A 16,032-nucleotide genomic window follows, 5' to 3' on the forward strand; every position below is an offset into this window, starting at 1 on the left:
TATATTGTTTCTCATGATTGCCAAAAGGTTTTTTCAAAGGAAAAGCAAGCTTAAGATTTGCAAAAATGATGAAAACGCAAAACATGGCAGAATCTATGAAAAGTAGAACAGCATGTAGAAAATAATTGTTTCGGGGTACTTCTGCAACTCAAATCAAAAAACTCAGAACAGATGCCCGAAAGACAATTATATAGAGCATGTTGTCAAAAACATTCAGATCAAAAAGATGATCTAGTGATTTTTGGCGATTTGTTTCGTCTAACAGACACAATCTGTTTCTGGACAACATGTCACAACTTTTGAATTTTCTTGCAATTGGAGGCTAAAACTTGGCACAAAGCTTAAAAATAAAGATACAATGATGTTGCTACAGTAGTAACAAGTATCAATACCACTAAAACTGAAATTAAAAACAAATTGGGTTGCCTCCCAATAAGCGCTTTCTTTTATGCCTTTGAGCTAGGCATAGTGCAAAAAGGAGGATCATAATTCTCCGAGGTCATCGGAGTCATAAAAACCTTCAAACGGATCCTCAACAAGTTCATCCTTATTTTTTCTAGGGAACGGGTACGTACCTTTCGCTTTCCCACATAAGCGTATGTGTCCTTTACCTATATCAATGAAGCCTCTCATGGCTCGGAGGAATTCCCTACCAAGCACTATATTCCCTTCGTTGGGCTTCATGATGAAGAAATCAACCGTTGCATTCCTTTTAGAGAATGTAACCTGGACATCTTTTACCTTTCCCTGGATTTCAGAAATATCACCATTAGCATGTTCATGATAAGATGAAAAATTGTCCATGTCTAACCAGAGAGAATCATGAACAACTTTTGGCATTGTAGAGACCATGGATTCAATATCACAATAAGCAAGGAAGTCTTGGTTAAAGATGCTAATTCTAACAAAAGACTCCCAGTCATCATCTATTTTCAAAATATGTTTCTTATAAACCATGGGTTTCTCTCTTTCTCTTAAGTCTAGAGCATCTATTATTCTTTCAATGATAGCAAGTTTATCTATAATAGTGTCAAATCCATGATCATAAACAAAGTAATTAGGTAGACCATGTATAATATCAAGAACTCTAGCCTCATCACACTCTAAAAAAATTCCTTCAGCTTTAATATCAAGAGAGTGTTGACACCACCTAAAAAGACCATTATAAAAAATTCCTAAGCACAATTTTGATAGGGATCCAAGGCATAATTCTTTTATGTGCTTTAGAAATTCTATCCCAAGCTTTCTTCACATCTTCTCCAACCCTTTGATGAAAATCTAGGACCTCATATTCCCTCAAAGTACCAAATCCTAACATGCTAGACAACTAAAAGCAAAGTAACTAATTTTTTTGTGGTTTTTGGTATAAGACTCTAAAGCAAAAACTAGAAATCAAACTAACAAGACTAAAAGCAAAGGTAAAGGATAGCGTGCAACTCCCCTATCTTGAAGATTGGAGTCCCCGGCAACGGCTCCAGAAAACATTGCTTGATGACGAGATGATGTATATACTTCTCGCTCCTCATTACTTACCCCAAGTGGAAGCTTGAGATGTAGTCAACAGCAAGTTTTCCCTTACATGGAGACTGTAAGGTTTATCGAACCAGGAGGACTCCTAGGATCAACAAGTAGGTGTCTCCCACCCTGGCGCTAGCAGAAGACGTGGACCTGCACACACAACAAATAACTTTGCTCCCAACGAGTACAGAGAGATTGTCAATCTCTCCGGCCTTGTAGTTTGCAAAGGATCAAAACACAAGCGGGAATAGTGATAGTGATTGCAACGGAAAATTAAATGAAAACGGTAAATGGTGGAGGTGTAAGAAATGATGGTGATATGACCGGAGTCACGTGATGTTCACTAGTGATGTATCTCTCCCAAAATACGGTTAACAACTATGCTTGGGTAAACAAATTACAGTTGGGCAATTGACAGAATTATAAATGCGCCGCAATGCTAATTATGCTAATTGATAGTTAGAGGCTCAATAGTAATGGGATGTACGCCAATACAAGTAGACCGTTTCTTCATCAGCATCTACTTACTAATCATCCACCTTGAGATATCTATCCAGAACATCTCGCCGGTATTAAGTTGTGAGCCCCACCCAAAGTGTAAACTCAAAGCAACGGACAACTGCATTAACGAACTATGCATAAGGTAAACAATCCTTGAAACCGTGGTCACAAGCACCATTGTTTTCTCCTTGGTGGCAACAACACATCCCCTAGTCTCATGTTTTTGTCACTCAAGCTAGACATCAAGGGGCATGAACCCACAATCAAGCATAATGTTCCCTCTTGGAGTTACAATCTACTACTCGGCCAAAGCAATAAATAGGAACGGAGAACATGCATGAATCACTAAGGAAAATAATATAAAAGAAGAATTAAATATATAACTCATAACAATCTGAACATAATCTCATCATCCATCTGATCCCAACAAACCGAGCATAACAATAGCAAGAGAATTACATAGATGCCTTGATCATGTAGGGCAGCTCACAAGGACTAACCATTGAAGCACAAGGTTGGAGAGAAGACATCACGTAGCTACTGGTCATGGACTCATGGTCCAAGGAGGACTACTCACGGTACGTATGGGAAGCATCCATGGTGGTGGAGAAGCTCCCGGAGGTCAATCCTCCCTCCGACAGGGTGCCGGGAAGAGGTCTACTCATGCTCCCGATTCTGGATCCCGTATAGGGTTTTCCTCGTCAAGGGACAATATAGGCGAAAGGAGGGCACAAAGGGCGTGGGCCCCACCCCGGCGGCCTCTTGGCACGGTCTAGGGGTGAGCCGAGCCGACAGGTTGCCTGGGAGGCCCCGGCGCCCCTCTTCCCCTTTCATGCTTCGTGAAGCTTCTCGTGCACTGATTTTTATATATTTTTCTCGGGATTTTTGGGGCTCCGGAAAATTGGGTAAAAGTCCATGCAAAAATACATCGGTAGACAGAAACTGGCACTGGATGCACTGAGTTAGTAGGTTAATCCAAATATGTGTAAAAGTGTAGCAAAACATATAACAATGTCACCCAAAAGATCATGGAACAAGTAGAAATTATAGATACGTTTGGGACGTATCAGCGGGCGGGTGCATGGCGGCGACGCCCCGGACTGGAGCCGCCAAGTTGCGACAGGAGGTGGATGGGCACATAAATCAAGGAGAAGGGAGGTGGAAGCTAGGGTTAGCCATTTTTGGCACGGGAGGAGGGTTCAAACAAGGAGGTTTTCTAGGGTTAGGGGATTTTGGACGTTTCGACCGTGCGATTGCCATCGGACAACTCGATCAGGTTGGATAGGCTAGGATGGGCTAGGTCGCTGTGTAGGGGGCTTGTGGGCTGAGAGAAGAGAGAGATGTGCGACCCGACAACAATTTACAAACACCGAAAATGTCCAACGTTTGACCAACTATAGTAACGCTATAAGTTTAACGGTTCGGGTATCAAACGGACTCCGAATGGGACGAAATTTGGCTAGCGGTCTACCTACCGTCAACCTAGACCGCACGCTTACTTTAAACCCATTCCTAGAATGTTTTATATGCACTTTTAAAAACAATATTTTAATAATGTCGCGGGCACATGCGAGTGTGGTTGGTCTTGAAATGGTCAAAGACAAGAATTGAGAGGTCCGGTAACTACAAACGATTGCAGGTTTTGAAAATTTATGGCAACAAAGTGCCGATGAAATGCGGATGATGCGAATGATGCAACATTGAATGTGACGAACAAATAATACCCACGGATAAACTCGAAATAAATGGAAGGCATCTGGAGCATCGGTCTCGGGCTGTTACAATGAATGAAGAACCGACAAAAACTCCAATATTTAAAACATCATGGAAGATGCATATGAACTCCATTTTAGATGAACTCGAGCTTGTCATGAATATGACCATAACCTCTAAAACACACATAGATAAACACCAAACAAGAACCAAGAAAGATGATTCAAGGATGCAATGGTTTGAGTTCTCTATGAAAATATGATCAAGCTACTCACTTGTGAGCCCCCCTTGATAATACGGCAATCGATCCTATAACCCGATCTCCTAACAAAGATCGTGAGTCCGTTAACATAGAAAAGATATCAAGGGCAAACCTTTGCCTTGCGCATAGTCCACTTGAGCTAGATGATGACGATCTTTTCCTCCTTAAGATGGACCACCTTTCTTGCTTGCGCCAACTCGATGAAGACTAGTAGATTGCTCCCCTATATTCCACTATGGGTGAGCTTCTCTTCGGCGCATCTTCACATGTCCATTATCACCATAATGGACGACAAACTTCAACGATGTGATCTTTTCGTGATACTTCACTTGAACTTGCACATCGCAACCTTGATGACGATCACCACTTGATGTCATCCTCCATGGGTTGTATGGGACCTTTATCTTGATGCAAGCCCATGGAAAATACCTAACCTCTCATATAAATACCACACAAATAGATCATGGGTTAGTACACAAAGCACAATGGGAAATGCTTACCATACCGTGAGATCACTTGATCCCACACGATACATCTTCCTTGCTTTGTATGTTGATAAACTCGTATCCACCTTTTACTTAGTCTTCATCAACCTTGTATCTTATCTTCTCTGTTCACAAAGATGATGTCCTGAAGGTAACCATGCATGTCCACACAATCTTCTTCTTCATTACATGCTTGCAATAAACTTAACTCTCACATGACCAATCTTTGGATAAATCCTTTAATACCACCTTGATCATCACATAAACTCCTTGAAACCAACAAATGGACTTAAAGAAATTCCTATGGACAAATCTTTGAAGTAAAACTCAAAAGAACCATTAGTCCATAGGGATTGACATCAATTACCAAAACCACACATGGATAAATATGCTCTAACAGAGTCTCCATTTACCTCTGCTACAATGATGTCGGACAAAGGGAGATAGGCCATGTCACTTACCTACCTCCGCAAACCAGCCGATTTGCTAGCAGTAATAACCATGCATCCCAAATTGGCATGTGTTGGATGGTCGACTTCACCGAACGTCAAAAATACTATTAGATTAAAGTTGATGTTGTCTTGGCTAGGGGGGCTCTCAGCATATTTGTCTCCTTGTCTGGTGGGCCAGGATGATGACCCCCTTGTCGTTTTAGGAGTGGCCCACATTGGGCAGCCCATGGCGTATAATCATAAGCCTACAACTGGTTTGTCATGCACTCCAAGGTGTTGGAATCATTAAAGAGTCGGTTTCCTTCTACATAGCCAACTACGGTGTTGTAAACCTAGACCCCCTGATATCTATATAAACCAGGGGGAATGGCTAGTAGAAAAGACATTAAAATCCCAAACAGACATTTGTACTTTGTACTAGATGTAGGGTGTGATCTCCTCGGAGAGCCCGAATCTAGGAAAAATTTCATGTCCCTGTAACCATCATATCCAAACGGTTGGCTAGGGATCTCTACCTCGAGCGCCGAATTTAGCTCTGTCTCTTGCTTGTAGCAAGTGTATCCCATCCATATATGGCAACGGGGATGGGATGATCGGGGATGACTCCACCATCCCCGCCCCGATCCCCACAAATCCCCATACCCGCAATCCCTGTGAAGCTTCGCGGGGACATAACACCCCCATCCCCATCAATAACGGGTACCCAATACCCGTCGGGTATCCATGGGGATCTCAAAACTGACTAAGATAGGTGAGATTGGAGAGTGCATGGTTGTTCTGAGAGGTGTAAAAAATAATTATGCGAAATATCTAGGTATTAATCTATATATTATGCATTTGTAATATGTATGACATGGTTTTTCGGGTATCCATGGAGTCCCCACGGGGGGGGGGGGGGATTTCATCCCCGTCCCCGCCACGCTGAACTAACGGGTACCCGCCAAACAATACCCATGGGATGAATCCGTCCCCCATCCGCGCTCTATGATGGGTAAATCCCCACGGGGATTATTGCCACCTTGAATCCCATCCAACATACGATATGTGCTTATGAAACATGGCATTACCCAATAGTGGCACGCTTAGTTAAAAATCCAGCCCAGATGAAGGCATGCTTAAGTCCCACTTGACTTGGTAAAAATTTAGCGGACAGGCCCGTGGTAGGCCTGCTAACAAGCTACTTGCATATAGCCCATTTACGGCCTGGGTAAGCATGACCAGTTAGGACCTTTATGAATTTAACCCATTACCGACACATGGTTCATCCCATATGGTTCCAACCTATTGAGATATTGGGCCTACGTGTGGTCTATGACGTCATTCGGCCATATCTGGCCAGCTATATCTCTTGACACATTAATTAAGGGCATGTGGTGCTTCTAGCCCATGTGGAACATGCAATGGCTTTTAGCCCATTAATGGCTTCTGCCCTCTTTGGGCCATTTTCGTCTCACGGTATATTTTGTATCGTTGGGAGCCCATGTGAAACGTCTCAAGCAAATCTATATTTTTTATTGTTTCATGTTATTATAATATCACTTTTGAATACTTTCTATAGGAATTTACATTATTTTTGGGACTAACCTATTGATTCAATTTCCAAAGCCTTTTGTTGTTTTCTCCATGTTTTTGTTTTTTCAAAAAATCAATATCTACGACACTAAAAAAACTCTGAGGATTTAATACAATTTTTTTACGTCACAAGGAGTTCAGAAAGCACTTGAGCCACATGGGAGGCCACCCCCCCCCCCACATGGCTAGGTGGTGCGGCCAGGGGTGGAACCGCGACACTAGGCCGCGTACCCCGTGTGCATCCCCTTTCGTCCATTATTTCGTCTATGAACCCCATACTTTGTGAAACCCTCTATACCATATTTTCTGTCGCCACAAGTTCCTGCTCCGAGGAGACCCAATCTGGAGGCCTGTTCCGACACCCTCCTAGAGGGGGATAATCCATCATTGGAGTCTTCTTCGTCAACCCTTCTTGCCTCCATGACTATGTGTGTGAGTAGTTTCTTTAGGACCTTAGGGTCCATTCTAGTACCTAGATGGCATCTTCTCTCTCTTGTGATTCAATACAAAGTTCTCGTGAACTGTCTCGCGTGATCAGAATCCGTACGATGTAATTTATGGTGTGTTCGTTGGGATTTATGATTTGTCACTTTATGATCCGATTGTTCATTGAATTCAATTGAATCTTTTGAATTTGCTTTAATGTATAATTGAATAGATTTGTATGCTCTCCTATCTATTTGTCTACTTTGGTCAACTTTGATGTGTAGTTCTTCACATGGAGTTATGCATTGTAGTGGGTTCAATCTTATAGTACTTCATCCTAGTGACAGAAAGGGAACTAACATGTACCATATTGCAGCCACTAAGGATAAAATGATGGTTTCTTTATCACACTTAGATGATAGTTTTATTGTCTAAATTATTTCATCATGCTTATTGAATGCTCTGTTTGTCATGTATATACTTAATACTGCGAGATGCAAGCCGGATAGCGATCTTGGAGTGGAGTATTAGTTGTAGATGCATTTGGATAATGGTCTATATATCACGGATGTAATGCATATATGAGATTATACCACTAGTAGAAAAGAGGGCTTTGGTCCAGGTCCTTAAATCCTATTAGTCCCGGTTCACATATGAACCGGGACCTATGATGACATTGGTCCCGGTTCGTGAGACCAGGGCGCCGGCCGGGCATCATGGGCCATTGGTCCCGGTTTGTCTCACCCCTTTTGTCTCGGTTCCAGTCAAGAACCGGGACTAATAGGCCGGCAACCGTTTGTATCCCATTTAGTCCCCGTTGGTGGATCAAACCGGGACTAAGGTGTGGTGGCGGGCATTCATACAACCGTTCGTATCCTCCTTTAGACCCGGTTGGTGGATCAAACCAGGGTGGCGGCCCTTCGAATCACCCCTTTAGTGCCGGTTTGTCGTCCAACCCGGGACTAAAGGTCCAAACAGTTCGCCCTCCCGCGTCGTTTCGAGCGATGAAAACTGCAACCAAAGCAGAGTCTATCGCCATTCTCTGTTCTTCTCCTCTAGCGCTCTCCTCTGTTCTTCTTCTTCCTATCTTCTTCCCCTCTCTTCTTCCATTCTTCTTCCACCATGACATATGAAACCGGAATGATGCGCGCACATGGCACGACCCAACTCAGGGTTGGGTACATGAACGAGAGTACGACAATGCCAAATTTTCTTAGACGGTTCCAGGCGATGGTTGACGCCACACCGGAGCGTGAGGCGTTCTTGGGGCTTGATCTGGAGTACACGGACGACCAACAAGGTGTTGCCGTCATCCAGATGTGTTTCAAACAGTATGTCTTGATCTTCCAATGGGCGAGGTAGTTTTGACTCTTTCTTTGATCCAAGGTTATGAAAAATGCATGTATTGATCGTCTATAGGTTCCATTTGATAGAAATATGGAGTTTCTATATACGTTCCATTGGATAGTTAATTGACGGTTTCTTAATCAATACATAGGATATGAAAATTGCATAGGATAGTAATATGTGCTACAACATTGGATATATTGATCTCCCTAGGTTCCATTGGATAGCATATATTGATCTCCCTAGGTTCCATTGAATATATTACAACATAGGCTTTCTTTGATCCGATATTATGAAAATTGCATATATTGATCTCCCTAGGTTCCATTAGATAGCAATATGCAGTTTCTATATATGTTCCATTGGATATATAGTTAATTGAGGGTTTCTTGATAAATTCATAGGATATGAAAATTGCATAGGATAGCAATATGTTACAATATTGGAATAGTATAAAGATTAATTTCTCTTTACTTGTAGTGAAACAATTTTTCATCGGTAAGTTTTGAGGCTTCCTTTGATCCAAAGGTTATGAAAGTTGCATATACTTATCTCTCTAGGTTTCATTGGATAGCAATATGCAGTTTCTTTATATGTTCCATTGGACAGTTAATTGAGGGTTTCTTGATCAATTCATAGGATATGAAAATTGCATCGGATGGCAATATGTTACAATATTGGAATCCTATAAAGATCAATTCATAGGATAAGAAAATTGCATAGAATAGCAATATGTTCCATCTGAATTGTTATGATAAATTTCTCTTTAGTTGTAGTGAAACATTTTTCCTTGTTGTAGCAGTATGTAACATTTGTTCCATTTTAATTTGTTGATGTTGCAGTAGTGATAAGCATTGTCCAGAACTCATTGACTTCCTAAGCAGCGGCATCACTTTTGCTAGCGTTGATATAACGAATGACAGGCCGAATATGAGGCGCAACTTTGGTATTGAGATACCAGCTGAGTGCCACATTGATATCCAACGCCTATTCCAGCTTCAATATGAGAGGACTTCGATGGCTGATATGGCAGTCGCCTTGATCGACAAGGAGTACCATGATATGAAGACTTCATTCCCGAAGTCTCGGCACAGAAAGTGGGGGAAGACCCCACTTGACCCTATCAGCGTTCAGTATGTAGCAAAAGATGCATATGTTGCATACGAGTTGTACCGCAAGATTAGAATCGTGAATTATGGCCAGCGTTCCCTCGCACCACCAGCTTTGAGACATTCTGATTAAGATTCAGATTCAGACGAGTAGTGTTCACAACGGCACTTGTATATATATATGTATTCAAGCTATTATTATGTACTGCTTGCATGTATTATTATGTACTGCTTGGACCAATTTATATATATCTAGTTTCTGTTTATGCCATTATATAGTTTCCAAATTTGAATGGTTTAGCCCTTTCTTTATTCATGAACACTTTAGGTATTGTTGTGAACTAATTATATATTCATATTGGTGTAATATTTATTGTATTCAAACTTCTCCATGGTTCATACCCCCCCGATACAACCCATAGATACATCGATATAAGCAAGCAACACAAAGAAAACAAAATATGTCAAAAACAGAATAGTCGGGAGTAATCTGTATAATTCAAATACTTATGTAACTCCAAAAATTATGAAAAATTAAGACAATCTGGGTAAATTGTATATGAATCTTGTGTAACAAATTGAGATGAAAAGCACGTTCAAGTGAACTTAATAAATTCCTAGACTGAGGTCAAAAGTTTTTGTTTTTTCAATAAAATTAAATTGCAAACACCGTAGGCCATCCCAAAGGTCTTACTTGGCGCAAACACAAAATGCTATGTGGGTGAAATGAAGATACAATGCCAACTTTCAACCTATTCAGAGTTCATTTGTAGTGCTTTTCAATTTCTGGGCCATTTGGCTCCAAAAAATCAGTAAAAGCATGAAAAAAGTCAGAAATAGTTGAAAATTGATGATGTGGCTTTGAATGATGCATTTTGAACACACAAAAAGTCTGTAGTTCAAATAAGTTCAAAAAAATGAAATCCCTTTGTAACAGACGAGTTTTCGTATGAAACCATGATACTTCAAAGGAGATTGTCCGATTTGTACACGAAGTGCATCCAGTTTTTGCCGCAACCCTCTCATCTTTTTAGCACATTCGATGTGGGTGAAATGATGATACCATGCCAACTTTCAACCTATTCAGAGTTCATTTCTAGTGCTTTTCAATTTTTGGGTCATTAGCTCAAAAAATCAATAAATGCATGAAAAATACCAAATGAAGTCAGAAATAGTTGAAAATTGATGATGTGGCTTTGAATGGTGCATTTTCAACACACAAAAAGTCTGGAGTTCAAATAATTCCATAAAATGAAATCCCTTTGTAACAGATGAGTTTTCGTATGAAACCCTCATACTTTGAAAGAGATTGTCCGATTTGTACACGAAGTGCGTCCAGTTTTTGCCGCAACCCTCTCATCTTTTTAGCACATGCTATGTGGGTGAAATGATGATACCATGCCAACTTTCAACCTTTTTAGAGTTCATTTGTAGTGCTTTTCAATTTAACGGCCATTTAGCTCAAAAAAATCAGTAAATGCATGAAAAATACCAAATGAAGTCATAAATAGTTGAAAATTGATGATGTGGCCTTGAATGGTGCATTTTGAACACATAAATAGTCTGGAGTTCAAATAAGTTCAAAAAAATGAAATCTGTTTTGTAACACATGAGTTTTTGTAAGAAACCATGATACTTCGAAAGAGATTGTCTGATTTGTACACAAAGTGCGTCCAGTTTTTGACGCAACCCTGTCAACTTTTTAGCACACGCTATGTGGGTGAAATGATGATACCATGCCAACTTTCAACATTTTTAGAGTTCATTTGTAGTGTTTTTCAATTTAAGGGTCATTTAGCTAAAAAAATCAGTAAATTTATGAAAAATACCAAATGAAGTCACAAATAGTTGAAAATTGATGATGTGGCCTTGAATGGTGCATTTTGAACACACAAATAGTCTGGAGTTCAAATAAGTTCAAAAAAATGAAATCTCTTTTGTAACAGATGAGTTTTCGTAAGAAACTAGGATACTTCGAAAGAGATTGTCCGATTTTTGTGACCTAAAAGCAAAAATAATCACTAAAAAACAGTAAGTCGGAACAAAATAAAATGAATAAAGTAACAAACGAAACAAAAAAATATAAAGAATCACTGAAAAGAGTAAATAGGAATAAAAAAACTATATTCTTTAAAAAGAATGTCAACTAATGGGCCACCACGGCGTGAAAACGACTAGAAACCCAACTAGACAGTTGGGCCAGGATTCAGACCCGCAGAAGGCCCAACAGGTAGTGACAGTTTAGGCCTGGAAGCCTGCATATGAGAGGATCTCAAAACTGTGTGCGCACAACCGCTTATAAACCACTCCACTTCTCCCTCGGCTAGCGAGGTGGGACTAAACATCTAACCGCACCGCGGCTGTGCCAGGCATAGGCCTTTCGTGTCGGTTTATGGTACAAACCGGGACCAAAGACAGCCTTTAGTGTGAGTTGGTGGCACAAACCGGGACAAATGGCCCCCTTTCGTCCCGGTTGGTTCTGCAAACCGGGAGTACATGTATCTTCTTCCTCGTCATTTGGGCTGCTGAAAATTGATATGTAGTCCCGGTTTGATGAGTCAACCAGGACGAAAGGGTGGAATTGATGCTGGTTCGGGCCACCAACCGGGACAGAAGGTTTTCACATATAGGCGGGAGTTGTCAAAATTTCCCCCAAAACTCTCGCATTGCTCACCGCCCCCCCCCCCCCCCCGAGCCAGTCCTCGTCATCACCGTCCCCGATCCAGTCCTCCTCATCATCGTCGCCGTCCCCGAGCCCGTCACCGTCGCCCCGAGCACGTCGCCATCGCCGCCGCCCCCGATCCAATCCTCCTCGCCGCCGTCGACGCCCCGAGCACGTCGTCGTCGCCGCCCCCCGAGCCCGTCGCCGTCGCCCCGAGCCCGTCGTCACTGCCCTGAGCCCGTCGTCGTCGCCGCCCCGAGCCCGTCAGCCCCGGTGAGCTCCTCCTCTGCGTGCTCAGCTTGTCGCCTCCGCCACCCCTGCATATTGTTGTTCCTACAAATTTTGTTCATATATAGATTATACTAGAGATGTATTCGAGATTAAATTCAAGATGTATTAAGTTGATTATTGATTCTAACTAAAAGAAAACATTTTTGCCTCTTGAGATCTACTGCATTATATATCATAACGTACATCTATGAACTATTCAACATGTGGAAATGAAATATAAAAAAAGTGTGCAGCTTTAAAACATAGAAGTTCGTGTAATTCGGTTATTCATACAAGGAGCTGAAATATTTGCAGAATCTATATGGATCAAAGAGAACAGTTGTTGGGGGAGATAATGCTCTGTGATTATTTGTAGTATCTCAATGACACCGATGGTCTGGAAGGAGAGGATGACGGCTCGGATGATCGAACAATTGAGGAGGAAGGACATGATCATGATGGCTCCGGTGACCGAAGGCCGGAGGAAGAAGGAGACCATGATGACGGCTCCGGTGACCGAATGGAGGAGGGAGATGTTGCAAAGTCTGGCGAGGTATATATATTAATTAAGCCCGAAGGTATGTACATATATTAACACTTCTTTCTTCTTTTATAGCCCTCCGGATCGAGCCAAACTTCGGTAAAGAGACGAGGCCCGAAGAGAAGGTTGCGCATAGATGAAAAGTTCACAATCACAGCACTCGCGGCCGATGGCCTACCGATTGAACCTAAGCTGACCAAGGACGCATTTTCTGCTCAGTGCGGAGCTATTGTTAGGGACAACATCCCGATCAGCGTCAAGCAATGGAAAAATCCTAAGGGTGAGGACGTCCCTGAAGGTGATTATGTCACCGATAGGCAGAAAGATGATCTTTGGACCGTGCTGAAGGCAAAGTTCACCCTACCGCCAGAGGAAGATCCGAATAAGCCAGTAATAGAGCCACTTGTCAAGGCGTGTGCTCTTAAGAAGATGACACATCTATTCGAGAAGTGGAATAATGATTTGAAATCAATGTTTGTCGACAAAGGGAAGACTCCAGAATTCGTCGGCCGATTTGAGAAGATAAGAGATCACCGGCCCGCATTTGTGGCCTACAAGTCATCGGAGAAGAGTAAGAAAATGTTAGAGACAAACAAGAACAATGCCGCAAAGAAGCAGTATCACCATCACACGGGGTCAGGTGGCTACCTCAAAGCCCGGCCGTTCTGGAACAAAGTTGAGAATGACCTGATTGCTAAAGGGGTCTAACCACAGACATTGAACTGGCCAGACCGTTCAAGGACTTGGTTCTTCGGGGTTGGGTGAAGTTTGGACAATGAAACAGGGAAGTGTCGTTAGACGGACGAGCAACTTGAATACCCATGATCAAGCTTCAGAAGTGTATCACCGCAGTGCAGGAAGGGATGTTCATTCCAGACAGAGAGAATGACGAGCTGACTGAGGCCCTAGGGAATGCTGAGCACCCTGGACAAACACGAGGCACACCAGGCTCTGTTCTGTGGAAGTTTGGGTTTCCTAACGCAAGCGGTTACAGAAGCCGGGAGAGAAAGAGGAAAGCGGAGCTCAGTCACATGCAGCAGGGCAAGGCAAGACTGCAAAAAGCTAGAGGAACTTGAGAGCCAGCGAGGTGCCGGCCAACCATCTCAGCGGCACGAAGCTACCCTATAAGGTACCCCACCATCTCAGCGGAGAAGCAACGTGGCTTCCACGGAGCCCGTTCAGCATGACTTCACGGCTGCTACCTACCCTGTGGATACTATCACGGAGGCTCAATGTTGCAAGCTTATGATGAAATGTCAAAACCTCACTTTCAAGGCGGTTGTCGGCTCTGTTGAACCTCCTCAACCCAACGGAACTTTTCACTGCCTTCGGATTCTAGATGGCTATGTTGTTGTGATGGTGGATCAAGTTATGGAGGAATTTGAGCAGCTCGAGCTTGACCACCCTACAGGTGAAGGGGAGATTCAGTTGGTTCGTGCTGTGGGGAGTACATGTCTATGGCAGAAGGAGCTCATCAAGCTTCCAAATTGGACGCCTCCGCCTCCTCCTCCGACGATGATGAGTCAGGGCACTCCGCCTCCTCCCCCTCCTCCTCCTCCTCCTCCTCCTCCTCCGGTGAGTGATCAGGGCACTTCGCCTCCTTCTCCAGCTCCTTCGACGCGTGAGGGAACTTCGTCTCCTCCTTCGCCTACTTTGGCGCATCAGAGCAGTCCGCCTCCTCGTTCGCCTCGTCAGCAACATCGTAAGACAAACGTTGCCGCTCTCGCTCATCCGGCGCATCAGAGTAGTCCGCCTCCTTCTCTCAAGCGGAAGAGATACATCTCCTTCTCTCCGGCGCCTAGCAGTACAAGCAGAGCCGGAAATACAGTCCATCTCTCAAGCCTGTGGAAAAGTTACCATATGAGAGGACCAAGGAGGAAAACGAGGAGATATGTCATGCCGAATTGAGGGCCCATTTTGCAAAGAAAACTCCACCTCCGAAGGAGAAGCTAGATCCGGTGAGAGTGGAGCGCACTATCAATCAACTGCAGCGTCCACCAGCGCCTCCGCCGGATTCCAACTATGACTGCATTATTAAAAAGACATATGGACAAGCGGTGCGGTTGGGAACTACTTCTAGTGATGCAAGGTTAGCAGAACGAACAAGTGGGAAAACAATTCCCGAGCTCGATATCGTCGTGGCTAATCATCCGGAGATGGTGCCCGGTACCAATCCTGATGATTACTTGGGGAATGATGTAACAAAAGAACAATATAAATACGTGCACGGGAAGCCTCTCGTCAAACCTGGTCATCCTGCTCTAACAACGATGATGCACAGATTGCATGAGTGGTACATGAAAACCTACAGGGAGTCTGGGAAAAATGCTATGTATGTGGCAGTGAAACCAGAGCATGAATTCATTGGACTTTCCATGATTACTATTCAATTTGAGGAGTTATTTCAGTTATACAATCAACTGGCCCTTGACAAACAACTCATGACTTCCTACTGTCTGTAAGTATTACTTCTATAGTTAAGTCTCTAGCTCAGCTCGTTCATTGCATGTATATGTAATTATCCTCACTATATATATTATGCAGATTGAAGATCGTCGAATTAAAAAAAGCAGGAATCGTCAATGTTGGGTTCATTAGCCCACATGCCATAAATGAATTGACGATACAAAACTCAATCAACGAGACCGAGAAGAATTTGCTAAACTCGTTCCTTATACATAAAAAAAGGAAATAATCTTTCCTTACAACTTCAAGTGAGTGTTGATGTCTTCTCTGTAAACTCGTTTCGCTTACTTGAGGTTAATTAAGTAATGTAATTGATGAGTTATATATACGTGCGCAGAGACCACTTTATTCTGCTATCCATTGACGTTGGGAGGGCATTAGTAAATGTCTTAGACTCGAGACATAAAGTCGAAGAGGATTATGAGCACATAACTGCAATGCTACGGAAGTAAGTTCAATCAATATACCGAGACCATATCGGCATGCAACTTTGATTAATTTCTTGATATCAAGTAATCATTTTCTTTGCTTGGCAGGGTTTGGACGAAGTTCGCCAATAAGGTTCCCGGTCTAAACAAAGAGTTGTGATTTACGCACCCCAAAGTAAGTAGTACCAGCTAGTTCCGCGCATCTCTAATTGATTCAAATTTTCATCAATATCATTACCATGTTTGCTTATCAGTTTGATCGAACTCTATTCTCGTAAAG

Source organism: Hordeum vulgare, chromosome 5H (assembly GCF_904849725.1).
Source record: "Hordeum vulgare subsp. vulgare chromosome 5H, MorexV3_pseudomolecules_assembly, whole genome shotgun sequence".
NCBI lineage: Eukaryota > Viridiplantae > Streptophyta > Magnoliopsida > Poales > Poaceae > Hordeum > Hordeum vulgare.